A 21,250-nucleotide genomic window follows, 5' to 3' on the forward strand; every position below is an offset into this window, starting at 1 on the left:
GTGAGCTCCAGTGCATTGTACATGTCCTGTACTCCTTGGGATCATTCTGTATTGATGCCACTATGATCTTACTATCCATCATTATAGAATATGAAAATAAATTTACATGAAAATGTCCTCTTTTTTTTCCTTACTTGTGAAAATCTGTGAAATTCCTAACTTTCTATCTTCATTGATGTACAAGTCTTTTTCTTTACTCTTGATGATGCAATGATGAGGAAGCATATAACTGCTCTTCAGGAATTGCCAAAAATAACACTTTTTCTAATGAGGCAATACATACTTCTAAAACACATGGTGGCAATTATTATCATCTTTGAAACTTCTCTGTCTTGACCAGAACAAAAAGAAATGTCATGTTTCAGAAAGTAGACAATACCTCTTCCTCATAAAGCAAACACAACTTTCAATGTATCATTTCTGGCCTTGAAATGTCTGTGATGCCTGTCAGTGTATTGCATCCAAAATAATTTTCACAGTGTTGTTTAAATAAGTGATTCTGTTGATTTTATGTTGCACTTCTGCCAATCTTACACTACAGCATCACCAGTTATTAACATCAGCCATTAACTGTGCAATATCGTGAAAAGGACGGCCTGGCAACTGACCTTGATGATGAAATATCTAATAACTGGTAGTAAAAACACCCTACCATATATATTACAAGGATTTCAAACACATTCTGTGATTGTCTTAAAAGGATAAATGTTTTATCTACATCATTACTACAAACTAATATTTTTATTTTTACTCTTATGACTTCACGTGAATACTTCCAAGGACTCATGTATCTCCTGCATCATGCACTTTGATGCATGTTATATGCAAGTAATATTACTTTAATAAGGGAAATCAAAATCTCAGTAGGTTTCTTTTACTTATATTTAATCAGATATACCTCTAAGAGTTTTAATAAACAGGGAACATCGTAATATGATCAATAACAATTACTCCTAAAAGTAGGACTGAACTTATTATTCCAATACTTGCTGATTTTATGAATAAGGCTGTCGGGGTCTGGAGGATTATTCATATGCATGAGTTAGAAATATACAAAAGTATCAACAGAATGAAGGTCAGAACTTACTGAATGAGTCTTTTCCTCAGTTATTTTTGAACCGCAAGCACATTTTCCTAAAGCTTGAGTTGTGTCTACTGCATCTTCTCATGGCCTTGAAGCCAAAATTTGCTAAAATTGCAAAACTGGCTCAGTTTGCCTTGTACATTCAGCTGAAAGTCTACAATAGTTCTTAGATTATCTGAAAAGACTGTCCTTAACACAGGGATTAAAGTAACACACCTTATTGCACAATTTGCAATATTATGTTTGAAGTCTCTCCAGGATAACTCAACCCACTGAGCATAATTTCAGAACTTAGTAGTACCATTAAAAATAAATATCCTATTGACTATTCAAGCAAATTGCCATTACAAAAAAAGTCAAGGCTCTCTGCTCTACCCTAAAATGTCTGATCTTTGTCACACCATACAGTGATTCCGTACTAAGCTTCCTGGTGTTTGAAGACTGTGAAAGAAAACACGAACAAAAAAACCTTCCTGCATTTAAATCTTTGGAATGAATGCTCAGGCAGTGAAAAGAAAATATGCTACTCTGCTTTGCTTTACCAAGTCATATTACTTCTCTGCTTAACAACACTAATAAAATAATGCAACCATGATAACCTAGAGAGAGCTCTAGTGTTAAATGCATGTCTGAGTCTTTCTCATGGTATGATTTCTTGACCTTCTTCCAGGTCTCTCATATATGGTGTGTCACTAATTATTTACATCTTTTCCAGACTGTCTGTTCCACAGACTATCAAGTTAGTGAAGTGTTTATTTTTGTTCACTCTATGAGCCATTGATATATGGGATTGGTACCTAGTGATATATAAATGCCTGGAGTTCAAATCCATTTTTGTGTTTGACCTTCATAATGTGAACAAGTAGATACAGTTAAAGTTGATGAACTATACTGAATGAATTATATTTAGACAAGTAAATAGGTCTAGAAAACGCTTCATTTTCCTTGGATTTTATGGCTATGGTTGTGTGCTCTTTATGCTTATAATTCTCAGCAGTTTTGAGAACTGAATGTATCTACAGCCATATTTTTGAATTATTCAGCTCATCTAACTGAGGGTAGAAATACACGAGGACCTAAGAAGCAAGAGTGATTTTTCTGCAGAAGTGGTGTTCTCCACAGTACAACAACAGCCCACTGAAGTCTTCATTTCACTTTTCTCTCCTCTCTTTATGTTACAGATGCAGCAGTGCAGCTTTGCTGGAAGGGCTTGATAACATTGACTTACTCTGTTCAATATCTCCAGAATGAATTGGGCCAAATTTGCAGAAGATATCTGTGGCTCAGATTCCCAATGGGAATTGGGAACATCTATCTTGAGAGATTTCCTCTTAGAAGAATGCTGCCCAAGGATCAAGATATTTTCATTTCAGGAAATCTGCTGTTTAGAAGGACACATTGAAGTAGCACAACAAATCCTTTCTTAACATAAATTAAGGAAGTCTCTCATTGCTACATTTTGTGTGGCTGCCATTATTTTCCAGTGCCTTAGGTACCATTTAGGCTCTAGGTGTTTGAGCTGCAAATTTGGATTCTCAACATTGCCAGCTTCTCACAATTGTCCTGAAGTACTGAACTTTGACAATTCTATTTCGGCATCTAAATACCCCTTTTTTGGACACGTGTGGTAGAGCCCCAGTATTGAAATAACAGTTCCTTTCCTGCAGTGTGCCAGGCCTTGTGGATTGAGCAAAAGGAAGGCTCAGAGAGGCCACAAAACAGCCCCTGAGAGTTTCTGGACACTGAGAAACATTTAAATGCTTTTTTTCTGAAACCTGTTTGTGCCTAAATCAATGTGTTAAATTTATACTCTTAAACTTGTGTTCCTCTGCTAAACTTAAAGCCGGGCTTAAAGGAAACAAATGAAATGTAATGTTTTTTTAATGTTTTTTAACTGGTACTGTTGCTCTTCTGACTTGCATCTGCAGTCTCTGTTCCAGCTTCATCTGGTGACAGGGAACTTGTTTTGCATGGAAAAAGAAATAATGCCAGTCAAAATAGACTTAATTATCAGTGATTTGGCTTTCTTAACCTGGTGCTTCTGCCCAAAGTGGTTTGGAACTGGCACCAGGAGCTCTGTATTCACCCAGAGTGCTCCATGCAGGAGGAATGAAGTGGTCTCCAGTGATCTAAGCATGAAATCTGCAGTGGAAGATATTGCCATGCAGCCCTCACCGCATCATCTCTGTTCCCTCATGGTCAGTTCTCTGCTGCTGCCTCCACTCTCCAGAAGCTCTCTTAATAGGCCTGTTTTTCTTGATATCTCAAGAGAAATACAGAGGAATTATAGAATATGCTCTTTCAAATCTAGAAAATATCCCTACCTTAACTGATACATCTCACCTCCAGTCTCATTCAATTCATTTCTCTTTTCCATGGTGTCTTTAAAAGAGATCTCCACAGGTGTTTTAGTAAGCAGTGACTGCCTTTAGGATGATTTGTACAAGTGACTTGTCCTTGCTCATTATGATATCACTAACTTTTTTCAGATGCTGAGATAGGTGTCTCCCTGTCTTGCAAAGTGCAGGGGCATACAAATATTTTTAAAATACACTGATAAAAAAATACTATTGTAAGATATGATTATATTTCTTGAGGCTTTTTATCTGATATAATGTCTTAATGCATTATCACGCATTGATCTGAAGAGGCTCTGTGATGCAAACCCACCACCTCTTTCAGTTATGCAGTAAAATTACCCATTATACTATTTTTTTGTTGTATAACTGAAAATAACTGAAAAGTTAATTGTGACTTTGCAATTCTGGATTGCTTGTTTCCCTTGTAAACTCTTTTTGGTTTTCAGAAGTCATATTAATCATTTTATCCTTGCTTGTGACAAATAAATGCATATTTAATCTTCATGTATAAATAATGTGCTCTTCTGAACGTGCCAAACAAAATGTGATGAATGGTAGGGCCATTTTCCGTCTCTCCTTTAGATTTCCTTGTGATGCCAGTAGACAGAAGGAGAATTGAGTCTCAGTTCCCTAGGGATGTCTTACTGTTGTAATGGAATTAATAGAGCTGATAAAATGAATAATTCATGATGCAGTATTTGTTGACAAAGCTTCTTAAAAGTCCAGTACAGACCAGGAAACCTGTGGTTAGGAAGTAGCAATCATTGTTCCACCTCATTTTTGTTGTTGTTTTTCCCTCCATTAAACTGCTGTTATTAATCATAAAATAATGGATAATAACCGTCCTTCTGTGTCCTCCCCTCTAACAAAATATACCTTAGGAGAGATTGTGGAGTAAAACCAAACAAACCAAAGAAGCTACATATGAAAAGCACAATAGATTTCTCATTGAACAGAGGGATTTAACTTTCCTCAGTAAATTGGAATATACATTTGTGTTACATACACTAGGACCTTCACATTTAGAGACCATTATCAGTACCTGCATGCTTTTTAAGCATTCCACCCCTCTCTGCTCCCAGCACTTTGAGCACAATCTGCTTTTCCACAGCTCAGATATGTCTCAACAAAGTTAGTTACCTGTGCACTTGGGTTTTTCAGGATTGCAATTTCCAGATGGTTCTGGGTAAATAAACCCTCTGTTTCTCAGAAAATTTGCACCTCCCATAGAACCAAGAAAACTTACCATGGAGACTGAGGAAAAGGCAAGTCACTGCTTCCTAAGGATTAGATGTACATCCCTATCTCAGTTCAGCACTATTTGTTACTTTATATTGTCTACTAACATGGCATTCTCCCTCTGGAAAGTGTTGAATCAGTCAGTGAAAACACAAAATGAGGCAAGGATGTGTTTTAAAAAATGATCATACAGGAATCTGGATATCAAACTGTTAAAGGCATGATGGAGCACATGCCAGAATTACAACCTGCAGTTAAAAGAACCCAACTCTATTATAATTGCATTTGTGATTTTACTTTGACTTCCCATGATAGCCTACTGGTCAAAAATCAAGGGTGAAGTTGATTTCCAGATATTATAGATTAAATGACACTAAATGATATAATCTTGTTTTTAAGTTAGTTTAATTTAAAACTCTTTTGAAGACAGCAGAGCTTCAGAGGTAATGAAAAAAACTATTAAAAATATACAGCATTTTAGATGAAATGTATTAGATACATTAAATTATTCTGAGCTGCATGCATTTAGATAATGTCTGAATGGGAGAACTATGCAATTCTGGACCACTTCATCTGATTAGAAAATTTACATTATACAGAGTAGAGCTAATGAGAGGCATGAAGGTGGAGTTATATCTCCCTTAAGCCATCTGGCCAACCTACATGTGTTTCTAACATTTACTGTTCTGCTAGTTTATCCAGAAGAAGGTTAAAAAGGTAATTTAGTAGACTCATCAGTAATTTAGAATGTTTCTAATGGAACAGGATGCTTGAACTAACTAAATTAATAAGTACAAAGAATTTCAGTAGCTAAAATTCAAATCTATATAACATAAGACTTTAAAAGCCACATACATTATTAACCATGAAGATAAGAAACAGCTGGAAAAATTTGTATAGATATGATGGTCACTTCTAGTCTTTAAAGTAGGGTTGTGTTCTTTTGGAAAATAAATGCCTTGGCTCATGATTGCTAATTAGTCACCAGAAAGGCCTAAGTTTTCTGTGTAGGTATCTCAACATATTAGTTGTAAGAAATAAATAATTTATAAATACAATTTGGCAGAAGTGGTGAAGAATATTCTAGCAAAATTGAAAATATATTTACCAACAGTATTACAAATGTGCAGCCTCCTACCTCTCCTCCTGTGCTCAAGAGAGTGTTTGAATCCATATCTTCTTCATTACCCTCCTGCTGTACACTTCCATGTAGTCACAGTCTGGATCAAGTTCCTGCAAAGCCTGATAATCAGGAATTTGTTCCCTCTGCCCACTCTTCGAGACAAGTTTGGTCTAATTTAGCTATGTTTTTGCTGACAGTCACATGGATTCTTAGCACAATGGATGTGAGTCATTAATTAAAATGAATTCAGAGTAGACAAAATCACACAAATACTTTTTTTGATTTCTGTGGTCCCTGACAGTATCTTTCTCTTAAATTGCAAAGACATGGGTTTGATGGGTGGACTCTGAGATGGATAAAAAATTGGTTAGATAGTGCCATCCAGAGGGTTGCAGTTAACATCTCAGAGTCCTGATGGACATCCATGACCTGTGGTGTCCCTCAGGTGTCTGTTTTGGGACCAGTGTTATTTAATGTCTTCATTAATTGGCATAGACAAAGGGATCTAATGCATCCTTCAGTGAGTTTCCTGATGACACTGAGCTGAGTGGTGTGGCTGACACATGTGATGGAAAGGGTGATCCAGAGGGACCTGGGCAAGCTCAAGAAGTGCCCATGGGAATCTCACGAGGTTTAACAGACCAAGTCCAAGCTGCTGCTCCTGGGTCAGGGCAGCCCCAGTACCAATCCAGGCTGGGCATGGACAGACCCAGAGCAGCCCTTGGGGAAGGACTGGGGGTGCTGGTGGGGAGAGGCTGGCCATGCCCTGGCCATTGGCAGCCCAGAACCCGCCGTGTGCTGGGCTCATGCCAAGCCCCGTGGGCAGCAGGGCAGGGAGGGGATTCTGCCCCTCTGCCCCGCTCTGCTGAGACCCCACCTGCAGGGCTGCATCAGCTCTGGGCTCCAGCACAGCAAGGACAGGGACCTGCTGCAGCCAGGCCAGAGGAGCACCGAGGGGAGCAGAGGGATGGAGAGATCTGCTGGGAGGAGAGGCTGGGAGAACTGGGATTGTTCAGCCTGGAAAAGAGAAGGATCTGGGTTGTTCTAATTGCAGCCTTCCAATACCTGAAGGAGCTTACAGGAAAGACTGAGACTACTTATAGAGTCCTGGAATGACAGGATAAGGGGGAATGGCTTCAAACCGACAGTAGGTTTAAATGAGACATTAGGAAGAAATTCTTTACTATGAGGGTGGTGAAACACTGACACAGGTTGCCCAGTTAATCTGTAGATACCCCATCCCTGGGAATGTTTAAGACCAGGTTGGACGGAGCTCTGAGCAACCTGGGATAATGGAAGGTGTCCCTGCCCATGGCAGGGGATTGGAATGTGATAATCTTTAAGGTCCCTTAGAACCAAGGCTGTTCTATTATTTTATTAATCTATGAACTAATTACTTTAGAAATTACAATTGTAAGAATGTGTGGTCATATTAGTAAGATTGCAAGTTCTCTGCCTTAATTTTGTTGATAAATTGTTCTTGAGCTAAAATCAGTCATTTTCTAAGGACAGAAATATTACTTTTCTTCTCTTATATTGCATGGGACTAGAAGTTGTTTTGCTCGTGGGCAATTCATTCAACAAGGTTGTCCTTTCACTGCCTTTTCTCCTCATGACACAGATGTGTCAGTTGTCATCCCTCCTCAAATAACACAAGTGAAACTTGAAGCTCTTCATAGGCTAAGTGAGATATGGTGGGGGGGTTTATCCATCAGTTATCATGGCAAAGTAAAAGTTGTGTAGTTCATTACCGACTGAAGAAGAGTGAACAAGGCAGCAGTAACAGCTGTGATTTGGGTGTGTGAGAAATGACACTGAGGAGTACAAAAAGCATTGACAGCCTGAGACTCTCTGCAGTAGCCCACCATTTCCCTGTAGCACTGCAGGAGATGCTGTCAGTCAAGCTATCTAAAAATCTTATCCCTCTTAGATCCTGAACATTGCCAAAGCTGGATTTTCTTAGTGTAATCTATATGAGAGGGCAGGACCTGAAATGATGATAGCCATATCTGGTAGGGTGCCCTTGCTTGGGTGACAGTAGCTTTGATGGGCATGGGAGAATTAGGCTTTTTTTTTTTTTTTTAATCTGAGGCTAGCAAGCCAATCAAATCTGGTAGGTTTAAATTCATATATAAATTGCCAGATGCATTATCCAATATTAAAGGTCTCTTTGGAGTAGTATATAAACACCCATCATCTGCTTTTTTGGCACTGACAAACCAACTTTTAAATTTAATTTTTTTTCCCAGTAAGTTCATTTCTTGTACTTTGCCCTGGAGATCACAGAAATATGAGGTATTTCCCTTGAGGAATCACCTTGAAATATTTAAAAATCTTCCTCCCTCAGAAACCCTTGCTACTGTAAGAACATTTCTTGTTACCCTATTGCTTCAGGCTTTTAGCTTATTTTTAGGAAGACATTTTATGGCTATTACTTATTCTCTGTTTCTGAGTTAGAAGAAACATAAAATATGTATTTTTAAAAGCCGTTTCAGGTTTTGTTCATATGCTGCAACAAAACCATGACTGTGTTCATAATTTTTGCCAATAATTGACTATGGTTGAGACATCTGGGTGAAGAACTGCCCTTCTGCACTCAATCAGAGAAAAACTATCCAGATAATAGTTTAAGAGACAGTGATGCAATTAGACAACCATTTCTGTCTATCTAAGGTTTAGATTTTGATTTTTCTTCTCTCTTCCTTTTCTGCAACTGTTAGACTTCCACACCAAATCCTGTAGTAGGTTATACTTAACAAAGACATGGGGAAGGTATGGGAAGATGTGATAGCTCTAATAACCTTTTTGTCATGTTTTCTAAAGTTCACAGTCTGAAAAGCATATGCAGTCATCCCCAAACCATTACTGCCAGACTGCATGCATGGAGGATGAAAAATTTTACTCTAAATTACTTATTTTAAAATCAGGTCTTCTCAACCATGTGTAATGATTGATACTTGATAGAATTCTTAACAAGTCTGAAAAATACCTAAATATCATTCCCGTTGTTAAAATTAACATTTTGAATCCTGATCTTCCTTAGTGAGTCTTGTCCTGTGAACCCTCAGAAAAAAATTTCCTTTTAATTATTATGATGCATTTCTTCAGTCTTATTGTAGCCCTCGAATCCTTTTTCAGACCCACCTCAATGGCATTTAAAGGGTTATGTATTTCCATGAAAGAAGTGTTGCTTCCACAACACCCATAATAGAAAAATCATAGTTTTTCTATAACCCAGACTTGTTTAATGTAATATCTAAATATGTTTTATTTCATAAATTGTTCAGCTGTAATTAGCATCCTGGCCATCATGATTCATGGAGAATATTCATGAGGATATTCATGAGTGTTCTCTCTTAGGGTCCAAGATATATAGCCATATTGTTTCATTTACAAGGGGATTGTTTGTTATCTTTGAAAAATCATAGAAAATTGTAGAATGGTCTGGATTTAAACAGACCTTAAAATTCACCTCATTCCAATCTGCTTGATGTGGGCAGGGAGATCTTCCACTAGACCTGGTTGCTCAGAGATCCATTCCACCGGGCCGTGTACATTTCCAGGGATGGGGCATCCAACACTTCTCTGGGCAACCTGTGCCAGGGCCTCATCACTCTCAACATAAAGAATTTCTTCCTAATATCTAGGTAAACTTATTGTCTTTCAGTGTGGCATGATCAGATACATTATGGTACTGTCCGTGTTGTAGAAAAATTGCTCATGACCAACAGATATTCAAATTGCCCAACCTCTGTTGTATAACATCAAGAATTTAACTCAGAACACAATTCTAATAAAAGTTTCTGAGATGGTATTTTTGACCTCTTTTTCCCCCTGTTTTCATTAAATTTAATCATTAATATGGTAAAAAAAAGTTCCAGACAATCACCCTTTTAAATGCTTGGCTTGTCTTTGCTGTCTTGCTCTAGGCAGTAGTTGAAAAATTAAAGCACAAGGTCTTCTGAGGAATTTTGATTTGTAATGATTTCTGTGAACAGGTAACATGAGTTTACAGAGAATATTGAAATTCAGAACCTGGTTTGCTAAATCAAAGGTGGAAAAAACCCCTAGGAGTTGGTACTAGTAAAGGGCTTACAAGAAAAAAAGATTGTGTCCCCTTCTCTCAAATAATGTGGAAGCTCTTTTGCCATATTTTATATTCAACTAAACCAACATGTCTGTGATTTTTTGGCTGGGTTTTTTGTATGCTAAATTTTGACTTTGCTTTATATGTTTGTATTAGTGTCTGTCAGCAACCCATAAACTTAGTTTTCTTATATGGATGTAAGATTTTGAATGAAAATTGATTTAAATGAACCTTTGGAACATATGAATGTGCCTATTGAACATTGTTAAGTTTTAGAAGAGCAGAAAGAGTAGACTGGGAATGAGTTGGCTTAAGGAAAAAGAATAGCCAACTTAGTATTTTCCACTTTTATAAAGACACCTGGATGGATCCCTCTGTCAAACTTCCTCTGTCAAATAAAGTCCTTCCAAAATTTATTACAAAAACTATAGTTTTTACAGGAGGAGTTATCTAAGGACTCATAATGTAAGATCACAGATGACTATGATGCACTTTTTAACAAGATACATTTCATCCTGGCCAACTGTTCCCTGTAGGAAGTGCACTGCCGCATTCAAGAGAAAGTCTGAGTTTGGCTCAAGCTGTTTTGTTACCCAGTGTTTTTACTTTTTGGATCATCTGTTGCCCTTTGTGTGACTTAAGATTCTGTTCACTGATCAGTGTTTATGTGTAGCTGTTCCTCAGCAGATGTCTTGGACTCTAAGGTCCCCCCTGAGTACAGTATTTGTTTGCATGTGCAGCCATTCCCAATTGCAGAAGTAAACTTGCTCTGAAATATGAGGCAAATCGACACTAACTCCACCTGTGCACACTAAGAAAACATTGCACTCATTCTGTATGAAACATACAAGTTAACCAAATGACACAAAGAAAGATGAATGACAAGTAAGAATATTTTCTTTAGAAGAATATATCTATTAGGAATAAGAAATTGGAAGTTTTTCTCAATTTTTTTTTTTTTTTTTTTTTACCAATAAAAAGGCTACACCAGTTTAGGGAAAAGGCAACATGAGCATGAAGCATCAGTCTTGCAAGTATAAGCTTCACACAGTAAAGGATCTTCAGTTCACTTCTGCAGTTCCTAGAGAAATATGTACTAACTTAAAATCTCATTAGATTTAATTCTGAGCTTCTTCAGATTTACCGGCCTAAACAAAGAAATTAATTACTTGAGGTTGTTTTTTTTTTTTGTGATTAAAAGAAAATGATATCTTCCACTAAATGAAAGAAATGGAGAACTGCAACTAATTCTCTGTATTGTAATGGTTTTTTGAGGTTCTAATTTCATGTAAACACTAAATGTGGGAAGGTGAGTACTATGTAGTTTTCCAACTGTTATTCATCCAGTCAAACTAATTGACCATGAATTTGTTGGTAGTTGAGCTTTGAACTGGTACAAAACCAGAGCACAAGTACATATAATTTTAATGAACAGTGATGTGTGAAACAAATTATAGCCTTGTCAACAAGATAATAGTGAATTATATTGCAGCCATGGTTAAGGGAAGCTATAGCAAACATACTGAATGTAGCTTCCAAAAGCTGCTAAGGGTTTGTCAATTACAATATTGCTCTGTGAAAACTGTAAAACAAAGAAACTCTACAAGTGTTCATTAATCAGGCATAAGAAATAAGATTCTACACAATATTCACGCACTTGTGAGTTTTTTGTGAACACAAGGCAAGCCTTCTACTTTTTTTTAATAATTGCTCAGCCAATTCTTTCTATGATACATGTTTCTACTAATAAATTTTTCATTAACATATGGAAACAGGATGGAAATATCTAAATGAAAAATGAGGAGTATCATTGCCTAATTTGGAGATTTTTTTATTTTATTTTTTTAAATATTTGCTTAGTAATTCTGGTAGTTTCTTTTGGGAATGTTTAATGTTAAAACATAAAGCTATTGCTTTACCATTCATAGAATCATAGAGTTATAAAATACCCTGAGGTAGAAGGGATACATCAAGATCTCCTGGCCCGGTGCAGGACAGTCCCAGGAATCCAACAATGTGCCTGAGAGTATTGTCCAAATGCTTCTTGAACTCTATCAGGTTTGATGCTGTGATCATTTTCCTGGGGAGCCTGCTCCAGTGCCCAACCACTCTCTGGGTGAAAAACCTTTTCCTGGTACCCATTTCCAGCCTACACCTTCCCTGACACAGCCTCATACAGCTCCCTTGGGTCCTGTCTCTGGTCACTACGGAGGAGATCCGTGCCTGCCTCTCCTCTTCCCCTTCTGAGGATGCTGCCAGGTCTCCCCTCAGTCTCCTCTCCTCCAGGCTGAACAACTTCAACTCCCTCAGCTATTCTTTGTATGTCTTCCCACTACACTTTTCACCCCGTGTCCCTCCTCTAACAGCTTTATATCTTTCATTATGACACCTGAAATTGCCCCCAGGATTTGAGGTGAGGCCACCCCAGTGCAGAGCAGAATGGGACAATCCCCTTCCTTGCCCAGCTGGTGAAGATGTGCCTGATGCACCCCTTAAAACAATTGCTCTCCTGTCTGTCTCAGTGGTACAGTTGTAACCTGAAAATAGCAAAAATACAGGATTGAACATCAGAGAGACTCAATTGACACATATTTGTAGGATGTTGATTTGGTTCTTTACTCAGTTGATTCAGTGATATAGTGCCTTCAGACTTTAAATTACCAACCTTCCTCTTTAAAATTATAGTCCTGAAAACCTGCTTGATCATATTTATTCAGTAATGCTTTGTAAAGGAACATAGATTTAGACAAGCTTTTGAAAATAGAAATAGGAAAAGCTCCCATCCTGTCTACACCCAAGAAAAGTCTGCAAACTTTGGCTATCTATTGACAGAACAGATAAACAAATCTCCCCCCAGCTGTTATATATGCAGCTCTGTTTTATTCTTGGGAAAATAAATTATGGTAGATATTGAGAATGCTAACCTTTAAATAAAATATTAGGTACAGGCAGCTTATTGAAAAACATTTGGTTACAAGTGGATTTTTATAACTGCTTAGAATTTATATATTTTAATTTCTTATGCTGTCACACCCTCTTAAAATGATTATTTTGAAGCATTCACTTTTATGTTAGCCATGACCTACTTTCTGTTAAGATGAGTACTTTGGGTGTATATATCTGGTGCCTATTTCACAAACCTTATTCTCATAGAATAATAGACGTTATCTAGATGCTTTCAACAAAGCTTTTCCATTTTGCTTTACTCTGCCCAAGTGAATAAAAGATTTTATTATATTTTTCAGGGAGATGAGTGAAGTGGGGGAGGAAGGACTTATTAGGGAATTCATACTGTTCTTCAGTGAGATAATTATTCCCTATAATTCTTGGGTGTTTTTCTTCATTGGATCATTAAATATCTTCTGCACTGCAATAGCAGAAAAGAAACAGTAACAGAATCATCAATGTACTGCACAGAATATGAACAGGAACATAAATAATAAAACGTTAGTAGCTGCTACAATGGAGATTTGAAACACATTGCGGAACTTGCAATCCCTCTTGTTAGTAAGGAAATACAGAAGTCTTGACATTTAAAACAGTGACTATGTGTCACATCCAGGTACACTTTTCAATACAGGGTTGTATAGGGTTGTGCTTAAGAAGATGAACAGGGATATAATCACTAACAACACTGCAGAGGGTTGGCACTTTGTTTTGCTGATTGCTGCTTAAATATATAGCATGTTTATTATCCCAAAGACCTGCTGGCATGCTCTCATGTAGGCACAAGTTAACTAAGCTGAGAACAAGATTTGATGGACTTAGATAAGTGAGGTTTCTGTATAGAAAGCTCAGCAGGCTTAAGAGAAATCCAACAGCCATTCTGAGGCCGTGCCATCATTACAATTTCTGAATTTTCGGGTTTCCCTCTCCTCCTCCCTTTGCTGAAATAAGACACCTGATGGTTTGGCTCTCCTTCTTGGGGACCCTCTTGGCTGCCTTTGTTCACACTCTGGCACCACTTCCATTGAATGCCTCTGCTGAAAGTGTATTTTTACTTCTTGAGTATGCCTTGTATCAGGTGCAGCTTCTCTTTTCCTCTCTGATGCCTTCATACACTGTCTCCTCTACACTCCACTCTTGAATTCTTTTTCTGGGCTTCAAGCACAGCCACAAATCAAACCTAAAGCAAGCAAGGCAGTTGCTATGAATAATAAAGGAGTTTGCAGCATGACCTAAAGCATATTGAATAATACCTTTGGATCAGAAGTTCCTCCTGGATTACTGCTTTAACAGTAGGCTGATTTTCTGAAAAAGCAGGAACTGCCTTCAGCAAAACCCCATAGTGGGTAAATAACAATTTTAATTTTATCTCTTATCAGGTGAATGTTAATTTAGCTTCATAGCTTTTTCTAGTCTTCACAGCACCAATCAATGATGATTTAGAAGCATTAAGGTGAATGTAGATGAGGACAAAAAAAAGAAAACAAGTGGCATGTGATAAAGAAGAAGTGAATTGGCATGATTCAAACTAGTTTGTTTTTTTCAGTGTATAGGGACTGTTTATATTAGGAGAGGTGTGTAACGTGGCGGGGGTAGGTTGGAGACAGAGAAAACCTGATTTTCATGTGGCAACAGAGAGCATTTATTGGTTGAGCCCCTCTTTGTAAAAGGGATCTACTTGGATCACTCATTGGTCTGATCTTTGATACCGCCCAGCTCCCGGACTCGCGGGATGTCTGCAGTTTGGGATGGGATGTGATTTGTTGAGGTTCCTGTCAGTCAGCCCAGGGGCAGGTTTATGGAACCAGCGGGTTTTCTTAGCCAAATAAATTGCCCAGTACAAGCCAGCTTGTACAACGACATACCGCGACAGAGGTGCTACTTTTTTAGTTCACAGTAAAAAAGGAACTATGAATGCTGTGACTTCTTTTGTAGAAAAGAAGATTTTGAAAACATACAGAGTGGCACATTTGATCTATTCACCAGAACTGCAAACACACAAATCTCTTGGCACATATTTTCCAGAGGGTTTTTTTGATTGAGGCAGTTAGGTAATTTCAAACAGAGATGAAAGAATTTCTGAACTGCAAGAAAGCTTTATTTCTGTATTATTTTAAATCCACAGATGAGCTGTCAGAATAAAAAGAAATGTACCCTTCAAAAGAGTATGTATTTGATGAATTTGGGACTAAAAAGGAAGAAAACTTTTTAAATAAATTTGACATTATAGCATAATAACTTTAACTTGAATACAAATTTCTTGTATTCTCAGTTTGAAAGACAGGTGTCTGCTAAGGTGTTGAGGTGTGGTTTTATTTAGTCAGTTGTTTTTATTAATGTTAGTTATCCTTTGTAGTCCCCCATTTGTCCCCACACAGTTGGTTTGATCCAAGTTGTTTACCCCAAAAGTTTCCACCACTTGGCACCCAGTTATCTATCAATCTTCTCACCTCTCCCCGCTTTCTTCTTATTTAGTTCCATCAATCTGAGTTTGTTTATACCCTTTTGGCTGTCAATCCTGTAACCGTGCCCAGTTTCTTCGAGAAAGTTCTGTATCAGTCACCCCAGTTTAGCTTGTTTATTTGTCCCCTGACCTCGTGCCCACCCCTGTTATGTTATCATAGGTTGTTATAATTGATGTCATACCTCTCTGGTTTATCCCCATTGGGCAAGACAGGTTTGCACCCCTGTCCACCCACCCCCTATTTAGGTTGCTGTAATCTTTGATTTCTTCGACATTTGTTCCTGCATCCACTCAGAGAGCATCTTTGTTCTTGCCCCACCTGGGGAAATAAAGGACTCTTTGAGCTCATATAGAAATACAAGTGTCCTTCTTTCCTCTTTTTCAAAGGCCTGTGATTTCACAAGGTAAGGAAAAATACAAACAAAATCTCTTCAGCAATTGCCGCATTTTCCCTTTACATTCTATGACAAAAATGAGATTTTGTAGACTTAGCTCAGAGTGCACCATACATGCAATGTATTTCTTTTCCCCTTGTTTTTGGCAGGCAAGAGAAGAGCAAATGAGAAAGACATTTAAATCATGGGGTACAAGATGTGTCTGAAAGTCCTAGCTCAAGTTAAAGTTTGATGCAGCCTTACTACTGTTCATTCTCACAACCTTTAGCCTAGAATTTACATTAAAAAGAGAAACAATGATATATAAAATAGTGCTGGGTCAAGATAACTTTTTTTGCATTACGCTAATACTAAAGATTAAAACCAATTTTTACTGCACTTCTAGCATGAACCATGGATCTAAGGAATACATTGTGTCATGAAATTTCTCTGCCTGGGTGTTTAAGTAGGACTACATTTCGTGCTAGAAAAGGACATAGCCATCTGTGTAGGAAAAAGAAGCTTCACAGAGGGAGGCACTTCAGCAGAAGGGATGCTTCTACAATGAGCTTCAGGGGCAGCTGAAAAAAAAGAGGTGTGTGTCATCCCCGACGTGGTAATAACTAGCATTGTCTCCATTATTCCAGAAGGCTGATCAATCACTTTATTACACAATACTTATTAAGAAACTCATCACCCTTACAGACAGTCCAATAGAGTTTTTCCTAAATGGTCCTTTATTCTAAAACACCATCACCATTTGCTGACTAAGAAATCACCCTTTGTTTAACAAATCTCCATAACACATTCCACATAATCACAACAACAGGTGCAGCAAGTGGAGATAAGAATTGTTTCTCATTCTTTTCTCTGATCTTCTCACAGCCTCCCCAGGACAATGCCTGGGAAAGTTGTGCATTGCTCTCTATGCCACGGGGGTGTTTTTCATCCAGGAGACAGATTCAGCTTAGAAAGGATGAGTGATTCATTAAAAAACTGTTTTCATGTAGGAACAGAACAGCAAAGTAGTTCTGGGCCTAGTGTGACTGCAGAAGCTGAGTAGCTGTCAATTTACGTTTAGAGTAAGGTCAAGATCTGCACAGAGGAACAAAGTATTTTGGTGAATGTTGCTTTGTGAATCAGTAAAACACAAGAAGTAAAGTGGGGAAAAAAGATCATCATACAATAGACAGTAATTGCTTACAAAGGTAAGGACTACCCTATAAACTCCTTTGCATTGCTGAAGCATTCAGCAGCTACTGTATGTACTTTGTGATACAGGAAATGAACTTGAATCAGCTCTATTTCAATTCCAATCACCTCTTTATAGAAAATTAAATAAATATGAAAGATATTGGAGAACATGAACAGAATTAAATTCTTGTGAATCAACATAATCTTATAATAGCAAATTTGTTTCAAGAATTTCTCAGAATACTTGAACTGTTTTCCACAGGTCTCCTTGTTTAGTCACTAGAGAAATGAAAATTACCCATGGCATATGGAATTCATTAAAGAAAAAAAAAAAAGGAAAATAAAAAGAAAAATTAGAAAATCCAACAATATTTTATGCTGAAGTAGGTATTTAACACAGTGGAATGGTGTCTCAGCTAAAAAAATATGTGGAAACAAAGTAGATCAACTATGTAAATATTCAGTTAGCTTTGTTTACAGTTAAATTACAGTGTGAGAACTATTCCTGGTTATTTCTGAGTAGTATTGACAGTAAATCACTTAGGACATAACGAGAAAAGTGGCAGTGTAATTTTCTAAGTTGCCTGAGTCTGCACAATAACTGATGCAAATTCTGCAGCACTCCACATTTGCCCAAATGTAAGGATCTTTTGAAATAACGTTACAGAAATCTCATTTTGCAGAAGAGGGACTTGGCTTTTACTTGTTGAAAGAAAATTTCAAGAATTCCGTTGACTGAAGAAGGGCAAGTCTTTGAGCTTACAGACAGTTTTATTGAAAAGGACTGCAAATGGAGTCTTGGAATTCTTTCTTTAAATCAAGCAGATGTGTTTATTAACATATATTGCACATATATAAGAGTCAGGGAAAATCTTCATACTTCAGCTTTTCTTTCAGCTTGATAATACCATTTCAATTAGATACATAATTGATATTTTCATTGTTTACCTAATGTTAAGTGAAATTAAAAGTAAACAGAGTAGTGTATAACATCAGCTTTATGCAAGAATAGCCTGCAAGAAATTGTGTAGCTACAGCAAGATCCTCATCACAGCAAACAAGATTTGTGTATTGCAGACTTCTCTGTCCCATCCCAAAGACACAGTCAATATACCTGTCATTTCAGTGGTCACCAGGACACATCCCATTTGATCTGAGATCTCATCTTTAGAAAATCACTGTAGTTGTTTTGATTAAATCAAATTCCTATCTGAAGCAGTTAGCTGTGCCACTAATTACCTTATTTGTTATATCTTTTATTTGATTGCAGCAATCTAAAATTTCCTTTGAATGTATAATCTTTTTTGTTTGATTTTTGCTTTTATTTTGTCTTTCTTTGATGATACTCCCTTCTACAACCCCATCATTCAGAGTATCTTCTCTTTCCTTGCCATTTTCCTTGCAGTAACATTGCTTCATTCTTTTCTGTCATTTCCTGTTATTTCATTGTACCTAGGTAACTTAGCTGGGTATTTCCTACTGACATTACCAGCCAGTGTCACAGCTTACTCAAGGTTCAGTGTTGAACAACTCTCTGTGTAAAAATTCCTATGTTTTATCAGAATTTCTTGCTTTGCAAGTTGTGCCCATTGCACAATTTCTTCTTTTCAATCTGCACCTCTCAGAAAAGTCTGGCACAATTTTTTTCCCATAATCTCCTGCTGGATAACTGAAAAGATGCTTGATCAAAATTAACCAATGCCTGAAGCAATGGATATTTTCAAAAAACTATGTGTGAGCAATTCACAAATGTGCTTTAAGGAATATTTTTAGCAATAAAATATTTATAGAAGTAATCTTATCCTTTCTTGAATTTATTTCCCCCCTAATGTTTGGAGAATGTATTGAATGTTTTGTTTAAATGATTTGGTCTATGAATTTTGTAAGCATTTCTGTAGGATTGCTGCTTTTACAGCAGGAAGAGATCATATGTTAACAACTTGCAGCTGCTGAATGCTAGTGCTCATCCTAAACACCATTTTAGAATTTCAATGCTGAAATGAAAACAAAGCTTAAGACATGAAATGTGAGTGACAAGCAGTCCTTTAGATATGAGTATCACAGCTTAAGCAGCTCACAGTATTTAGTTTTGCAAACAGCATGGTTTGCAAACTTGTTTTACACCATTTCTGGCCTCCCTCCTCTGACATGTCCAGAAAATGGCAATAGAGCTGGGAGGGTCGGGAAGGTAAATCCTACAAGGAGCATCTGGGGAAACTGGGGGGTCTTTAGCTTGGAGAAAAGGAGGCTCAGGGAAGACCTTATCACTCTGGTGTACCCAGGTGGGGGTCAGGTAACAAGTAATAGGCTTCTATCTGTGCCAGAGAAGGTTCAGGTTAAGTACCAGAAATAATTTCCTCCCAGAAAGGGTTGTTAAACATTGGAATGGACTGTTCAGGGAGGTGGTGTCTCGGGGTCCATGGTGTTAAGGTGACTCCAAGATTGTAAAAGTCCTTGAGTCCTTGTTTCCCAGCCCGTGCAGCCAAAGAAGGAGTCTGAAATGCATAAGATCAGCTTCTCAAGGTTGTTTATTTTTCCTTATCTATAGCATTCTATCTCAGACCTTCTGAGCTCTGTCTAGCAAGTCAGAACTCTAGGGTGGTGGTTACATTTTATGCTAAAAACTATGTGTACTATGTTTACAATAATGTGCCAATATCTATCATTTATGTTGGACAGTGTATCTCTACCTTAAACCTATAGAAAAGTGTCACCATTACAGCAAGACATGAAGGACAAGAAGGAGAAGAAGGTCAAGACACGCCCAAATCCCTCCATCTTGTTCCCCTGAACCACATTCTAAAATCCCCAAAATTATATTTTATCACCCTGTGTTAATTCAACTCTCACACTACTCAAACCCTTGTGGCTTGTAATTCCTCATACAAAGTTGGCAGCTTATTCCATGGATTAAATGGAAGCCACAGCTGTTTTTGACTTCATGCCAGGGTCTCTGAGCTCCCTGCCAGGGTCTCGAGACTGCCAGGGCAGCCAGAAGGATGTCCTGGACTCTGACAGTGGTGAAGTCACCATCCCTGGAGGTATTCAAGAAACAACTGGATGTGGCACTCAGTGCCATGGTCTGGTTGACAAAAGTTTGGACCAAATGATCTCAGTGTTCTTTTCCAACCTAAATAATTTTGTAATTATGGGACTCTCCTGCTATAGCAGATAGCTTTCCAATCTCACCAGGGTGAACACTGGACTAGAACCTCCAGGGATGCTGCTCCTTAGTTCACTAGTGAGATAACTAGCCCTGTGAACTATACAACATATCTATGAAGAATATGTTTCTACCTGAAAGAAAAGAATATGAATAGCCAACATCATATTACTTCAGTTAATTCCTCAAGGGATGTGTCAGAGAGCAGCTTGCATGCTGCTCTCCCTACTTTCCTGAATAATTGCAGAAATGAATCTTGGAACTCACTTAATGGCAATTCACAGCTTTAGATTACACTTCCTTGTGGAGTTTCCTCACCTTCATGAACTGAGCTGATTTTTGTCTCAGTAACATATAGGAAGTACTAAAATGTATTTTCACTTTTCAGGAATATAATTTAAAGAAATGACAGACATTATTTTCTTGATCATTCCCCATATGAAGAAATGAGTATATATACATATTAAGTATAACATGTAGTAGGTTTGTTTTTTTTAGTTTTGCTCAAGTAAAATTATATTATCAGATACAGATGAGCACATTTCAAATTTAAAAAAATGAACATATTGAGGTCCATAATCCTGTAATTTGCATTTTCTTGACATTTTCTATATTGTGGTTGCTAATTTCAGCAGTTCTAATTCATACAGAAATTAATTTTCATTTTGATTTACACATACAGACATTAGCATTAGACTGTGCTGTTATCATGCAGTCATTCAAAAGATGATAGGTTCAATGGTGTCACATTATCTACCTTTCTAAATTACTGTGATACAGGTCTTATTCTTTCCCAGCATATTTTTTCTCATTCCTCTTCCTTTGCTTCTCTTAAATCCTTATATGTCCCTTATCATAGGAATATTTATGAATTAACATCTATAGTCTCTTCCTTTTCATAGTTTGTACTTCTAACTTCATAATTTTTAAGATTGTTTCTTAAATGCTTCCAATTTGATCAATTGCCCACCAAGTATAAGTTTGTGCTGAGCAACGGAAGACACCACAGGCATAAAAAAATATGAACAATCTTACAAAACTAAGTTATTTTGTTTGAAATTTAATAGATTAAATATGTTGGTTTACCGGCTAGAAACTTCGTTAGATGAGAATTGACTCTACCAGAGGGAACAGAATATACCTAGAGGCATCTGGGATAAAGGAAATCTGACAGTGCAACGGTTGCTGTAGTACAAGGTATCATTCCCCTCCACTA

General features: G+C 37.4%; 1 long non-coding RNA gene across 1 annotated transcript in view; it reads left to right on the forward strand.

Annotated features, from left to right (window-relative positions):
• Nucleotides 1-19,848, forward strand: part of LOC146768580 (uncharacterized) — a 55,473-nt gene extending 35,625 nt beyond the window's left edge. Inside the window, exon 4 of the long non-coding RNA XR_014958631.1 lies at nt 2,266-19,848. This is a non-coding gene — a long non-coding RNA (uncharacterized LOC146768580). The remainder of the gene's footprint in view (nt 1-2,265) is intronic.
• The last annotated feature ends 1,402 nt before the right edge of the window (nt 19,849-21,250 follow it).

Source organism: Lonchura striata, chromosome 1, assembly GCF_050655825.1.
Source record: "Lonchura striata isolate lonStrDom1 chromosome 1, ASM5065582v1, whole genome shotgun sequence".
NCBI classification, from domain to species: Eukaryota; Metazoa; Chordata; class Aves; order Passeriformes; family Estrildidae; genus Lonchura; species Lonchura striata.